Source organism: Aethalodelphis obliquidens, unplaced genomic scaffold, assembly GCF_003676395.1.
Source record: "Aethalodelphis obliquidens isolate GAN/ISIS:26980383/991018 unplaced genomic scaffold, ASM367639v1 scaffold1, whole genome shotgun sequence".
Taxonomy (NCBI): domain Eukaryota; kingdom Metazoa; phylum Chordata; class Mammalia; order Artiodactyla; family Delphinidae; genus Aethalodelphis; species Aethalodelphis obliquidens.
The window spans coordinates 79,638,622-79,644,982 of NW_020837945.1; the positions used below are offsets into that span (position 1 = coordinate 79,638,622).

A 6,361-nucleotide genomic window follows, 5' to 3' on the forward strand; every position below is an offset into this window, starting at 1 on the left:
TTTTTTTTAAATTAATTTAAAAAATTTTTGGCTGTGTTGGGTCTTTGTTGCTGTGTGCGGGCTTTCTCTAGTTGCGGCGAGCGGGGGCTACTCTTCGTTGTGGTGCGCGGGCTTCTCATTGCGGTGGCTTCTCTTGCTGTGGAGCATGGGCTCTAGGCGCACGGGCTTCAGTAGTTGTGGCACACAGCCTTCAGTAGTTGTGGCACATGGGCCTAGTTGCTCCGTGGCATGTGGGATTTTCCGGGACCAGGGCTCAAAATGGTGTCTCCTGCACTGGCAGGAGGATTCTTAAACATTGTGCCACCAGGGAAGCCCCAGGAAACTCTTTTAACATTTTCAAAAGCTGTGAAATAACCAACAAACAAGATAAGCACACTAAGACCCAGCAGGCAGAGACAGATCAAAGATTTACAGGATCTATTTAATCTCATTATGGTCAATGTGCCCAGAAAGAGTGAGGTTTTGTTGGTGTGGAGACAAGAGTCTCCCAGAGTGAAAGGTCTTCTCCAAGAATGAGTGGGCAGTTCTCACTTTTGCTCTAGGCCCTAAAGATGTGGGAGGCTTCAACTTTAGGTCAAACATTCAAAACTGTGAATTAGAGGACTAATTGCTTGCATTGAAAAGATTTCACTTAGGGCTTTTCAGTGTCTTGAGTGTGTGCTTGTGAGATAGATGGACATCAAACTAATATATAAACATTACACAGTTTGGAAGATAAAGAAAAGAATAAAAGGAGAAAAAAGCATCCATAACCCTACTACCCTAAGACAGCCCATGTAAATAGTTTTTTGTTAATTGTGTACTTTTGTTTATATCCAGTTTATTTTTTATGTATAGTAAATAAATATACTACATACATATGTAAAGTTATAAATACACTACATACATATATATATACTGCTTTTCGCTTTACCTGTTACCGTGTTTTCCAATTCTAATTTTTAAAAATTAGTTGTATTATATTTAACCATTCTCCATCCAATACCCTTCCCTCCAACCCAGTCATGATGGAACATGTAGGTTGTTCAACTTTTTTGTTGCTAGATATAATGCTTGAATGCATATATTCATTCAAAGATTTTTTCCCCTGTATGTTGAATTATGCCTTGAAGATAGATTCCTAGAAGTAGAATTACTGGGTCACAGGGCATGACTACATTTATGATTCTTGAGACATGTAACCAAACAGATTGCTGACAGTAATGATAACCAAATTGGACTATGATAGCATTCAGTCTTACCTCATCTCACCAAGAAGAATTTAGATGTCAGCCTCCATAGTGAATATCAGTGTTGGTTCAAAGATCTATAACCACTTGGCAGAGAGGCTGATGCAAGTGGGAAAAGGTGAAGGGAAAGAAGGAAGAGACACCTAAGCTCCCATTGGAACTGGACACCACTGGTAACTGACAGGTGGTTAGAAATGAATGAGGCATTTCTGAAATAATGTATATCAATGCAATAGCAGTCCTTAGTTTACTAAAGGGAATACTACAGCAAAATAAATGATTCAGGGTGGACTGGTTGATGGGAAGCAACTCTACCACTAATTTGTGGGATGGTCTTGGCAAACCATTTCCCTCTCTGGATTTTTCTAGTTTAGGTAATGGGGTCATATTCAGATAATGAAGACAAATTCATAGAGTTATAGGGTCCAGTTAGCATTCTTCTCTAGACCCAGAGTTAAACTCTGATGAGGTCCACAGTTCTTTTGGAGTTGTACAATGAGATACCAGACATTCTAGGAAGGTCTTGAGGCTCCCCAAACCTCAGTGATGAATCCCTAAGTATCATATGTCTACTATGGACTGATAGCTAGATCTTTCAGGGCCTTGTTTCCGTGGAGGATTTTCAGAAAGAAATGTGGAGTAAGCAGATTGATGAGGTGCCTTGAGTCATCCACCACCATGACAACACTTGGCCTTTGGTGCTTCCTAAGTGTTCTCCTCACAGTTCTGTGTCCAGATGGTGACATAGAGAAATTAGCTAAATTGCTTTCAATTTAGTAAACTAAAAGAATAAACGCAGGTTCCCTCATTTTCCTGACTCTGTCTGGGGGGCATGGTTGACTGGGAAGAAAATCTCTCAGATTTCAAGAGACCTAGCTCATTTTTGGAGGATTCTGGTATTGAAAAATAAATAAATAAATAAGGATATGCCCTCCCCAAATATTTTTTAAACAGCAAAATTGAGAAGATAGTGCAGAGAAAAACCCTATACCCAGTTTCCCATTATTATTAACATTTTATATTACTATGGTACATTTGTAACAACTAATGAAACAACACTGATACAATATTATTAATTAAAGCTCCTCATTTATTCAGATTTGTCTGGGTTTACCTTATCTTTTTCTGTTTCATGATCCCATCCAGGATACTACATTACATTAAGCTGTCATATCTTCTGAGGTTGCTCTCAGCTGCTGCAATTTCTCAGACTTTCCTTGATAGTTCTGTGGAATACTGGTGACGTCTTTTGTAGGATGCCCTTCTGTTGAAACTTGTCTGAGACTTTTCTCATAAATAGACTGGGGTGTGGGAGGAAGACCACAGAGGTAAAAAGCCATTTTCATCTCCTCAGATCAAAGGTACATAACAATCAACATGGCTTATAATTGCTGATGTTCACCTTGGTGAATTGGCTGGTGTAGTGTTTGTCAGGTTTCTCCATGTAAAATGATTCCCTCCCTCCTTTCCTCCCTTCCCATACTGTACTCTTTGGAAGGAAGTCACTGTGCATAGCTCACACCTGAGGAGTGAGGAGTTACACACCGCCCCCTGCCCCCATCCTTGCTGGCAGTGTATCTACATAAATGATTTGGAATTTTTCTTCAAGGGAGATTTGTCTCTTTTCTCTGATTTATTAATTTATTTAATAATTTATATCAGTGTGGATTCATGGATATTTCTTTTAGACTTTGGATTGTAATCTAATATGACTTGATTTCTTTTTTTTTACTCCAAATCTTCCAGCTTTGCCCATTGGGAGCTCTTCAAGTGGCTCCAGTGTCTCTTTGAAATATGCCCCATCGATGTAGTTTTTGTTTGTTTTTCAGCAATTCTTTATTTATGATGCTATAAGATGTTCCATTCTAATTTTGAATACTTCTTGCCCCAGTCCTAGATCTAGAACCAGACGTTTCTCCAAGGAGCCTTGTTTTCCATTACTGCACAGAAGTATCAGAAATCAAGATCTGGTACCAGGTGGGCTCTTTGCTAGTGTAGCATCGTTGTTTCTAGGCCAAAAATATATTAAATTTTACATTTTCAACACCAGCGTACACACAATTACAATGCAATTGTACTATTCATAAGATAAGTATAGGTTTATTAACAGTATTAAATCACAGTACCGTAGGAGCCTGTGGCGGCTCTGACACTGGGTCCTACCCTGGGACACACACAGAGAACTTGTGGATGAGGGTCTGCTCCTTTCCATCCTGTCTGTGTACGGCTAAGACTGATGTAGAACCTCAGTGGAGATGATGTCAAAAGTCTAATGTGAGGCCTTCTCTGAACGTAAGGACACAGCAAATGGCTCTTTTGCAGGGCTGCCCACCCCACGTCCTCTTTTCATGATAAACCAGGGACAAACATAGTGGATTTAGAACCAGGACATCAAAATTTTGGACCTGGCTCAGTCTGATCCAGTGTGTGTGGCAAATACATTCTGTGTGGGCCTCAATTTCCAATGATATAAATTCAGTCGTGTGGAATTGGACAGTTGCTAAGGACCTTCCCAGTGCTAGCATATTGTAACTCTCAATAGTATTTCATTGAGAGAATGTAATTGGCTCCATCTCTCCTTGTACATGGGCATCAATATTGCAGAAGGTCTAAGAGGAGGGATGGTGGTGGTGGGGAGGTCACTGTTAATAAACAGGAACTACACTTTAAATTATGTCCTGAAGATGCTGAGGTCCGTTAAAGGCTTTGCTAGGCAATCAGGCCTGAGAAACATTAGACCTTTCTTTTTAAAGAATGGAGATAAAAGAAGCATAGGAAATATTGGTGGAGAGTTACCTTCAAGTTTGTTCTGGTAGAGTAAGGCTTTTTTTTTTTTTGGTAAGGGCAAACTCCTCATCTGTTATTTCCTCTGACGTCACATAATTACCTTTAATGCAGTGATGGTTGAACTACCTCTAAGTTTCTTACCAGGAATCTCTATCTAGTTTTTTCTTTTTTTTTCTCCTTCTTTTGTGTGTGTGTATGTATATGAATATTATGTCATATTTTTTTACATCCACATGGGGCCCAGCGGCTTAAGGTGTGCCCAGTTTACAAGTGTCATCTCCTTCCTATCACTGACTGGGACTGTTTCCAAAAACAGAAGAAGGAAAAAAAAAAAAAAGAACTCTAGTGCAGAAAAGACACTTGGGAACTGTCACATCCGATTATGAATGCAGGAGATCAAAGGTACAAGGTCTTAGAATCGGCCCCTTCCAACTCTTAACATTTAAAATCTTCATTTGGCTTTTGGACCTACTCAGCAGAATCCCAGACTTTGGTCTACAACTGGTTAAAAATTGATAGAGGTGAAGATTCTGGGACTGCCTTCTTTACTTAGAAGTTTACATTTTAACTTCTTTTCCCACCCCAGGGACACATTCACTCAGCTCCTTTCCATCCCCCCCTCCACCTTAAAGTTACATAAATATATATTTAGACACAAGGTATCGAATTTAGAACAGATAGACTGTGCTGCAAACCATCTGGGTTATTCCTTCACACAGTTGAGGAAACTGAGTCCTGATAAGTGGTTTTGCTCCGCGTCCCATAAGGAGTTCCAGGCAGAACGGTAATTAGAAACCAAGGTTTTCTGGCAACAAATCCATGTTTTTTCCCCCCTACCTCACACTGTGCCCCCGCGGAGTTACACGTTTGTGCGTGTGTCTCTGTATGTACATATGTTACATAGACACCGACATGTAGGAAACATGCACCAAGCATCTGTGGTCTGACCTCAGGGAACAGTTTAATGACTCGGATTTCAGGCAGCTGACAGGGTTCCGCTGGTGGAGGTTGAAATAAACAAGAAAAGCCACTGTGGAGATGTGAATGGAAAAGTACCGAGCACTCCCTTTCTCAGCACATTCTTCCGCTCTCCAGCTCTCCCTGCCGTCAAGCCGGCTTCAGATAGGCTTCAGCATGGTCAGGTGTACAGAGGGCGGTGTGGAGAAGGAAAAAAAAAAAAAATGCAGGCACAACACGCAAATCAAGTTTTTCCACTTCTAGCCTTAGGTAGTAAAGACAGCTAAGTACAGCAGCCCGGTGGGCCAGCCACCCTGAGTTCACAAACACTCAAGTGCTTTCCTCCCTGCATCCCCTTCCTGGTCCAGCTGCTGCTTTCCCTCATGCTAAGGTTTCATAGGAAGTGAAAACCCTGTTATTCAAAACAGTGATAGAGTGCTGTAGACAAATGATTATGCACCCCCCCATCACTTCTCTATTTTAAGCTCCCGAGATATTTATTTCCATTTTAAATAAGTGAGAAAAGTGTGGAAAAAATCCGTGTTTTGGGGGGAAACTCTGAGCTAGGTCAAAAAGGTTTCTAAACTAAAAAAAAAAAAAAAAGGTCTCAGGATAATACAGGCCAAAAGCAGGCAGCATATGGACCAAAATTAAATGTTGACACTTGTTTTTCTGAAGGTAGTGGCTGGAAATCATCTTTTTTTTTTTTTAATGTCTCAAAACTTTCTGCTCAATTTCTCTAAATCATACCAAGAAAACACCTTTCTTTCTCCAAGGATAATGTAAGGAGCTTGTTTATAATGGCTCTAAGTGAAGGATTTGAAATAAAACTAATGGGTAAATAAGATCTCCCATACCCATCAAAAGTAGCTGTTGAGTACCATAGCACAGGTGACAAGCATAGCCAAGCCCAGATGACAATCAAAACTCAATACTCACTGTGACCTGGAGTCTGTTCTGAGAACCAGTTTACAACTTACACACAGCCCAAAGCAGCCTTGCTTTCCTCAATTCTGCCAGAAAACAAGATGCCCATCTCCAAACCCAGGTAGTCAGATCACCCCGATTTTCTAACACAGGACCATCAAACCACGAAGACCCGTTTTCAGTTGTGTCCTGGGGTCCCACACACCTCCAGTGATGACTATCCTGTCCTGAAAGAAAGAAGACTTGAGTGATCATCTTCACGGTTCCTTCCAGTTCTAAAATCTGTAATTCTGCGATGTGATAGTTTAAAGATCTACCAAGGTGCCAGAAGTTCCTGACAGGTGAAACCAATTTCCTGTTTGGAGTCCCCTTAGAAAGAGGACAGGACAGTGCTTATTCCAAGGATAGTTTCCTTTTCAGCTATGATTGAATGGTGGGGAAGATTCTCTGGGGGGAACTGG

The 6,361-nt window shown here is 40.8% G+C and overlaps 1 long non-coding RNA gene across 2 annotated transcripts; it reads right to left on the reverse strand.

Annotated features, from left to right (window-relative positions):
- Positions 1-3,056: 3,056 nt before the first annotated feature.
- Positions 3,057-6,127, reverse strand: LOC113621833 (uncharacterized). 2 transcript variants are annotated; one of them, XR_003433321.1, is made up of 2 exons: positions 5,913-6,127; positions 3,057-3,238 (listed from the first exon to the last, which is right to left on the reverse strand). It is a non-coding gene; the product is annotated as an uncharacterized LOC113621833 (long non-coding RNA). The 2 variants fall into 2 exon arrangements; XR_003433322.1 differs by having other exon boundaries at positions 4,965-6,127.
- Between the last annotated feature and the right edge of the window lie 234 nt (positions 6,128-6,361).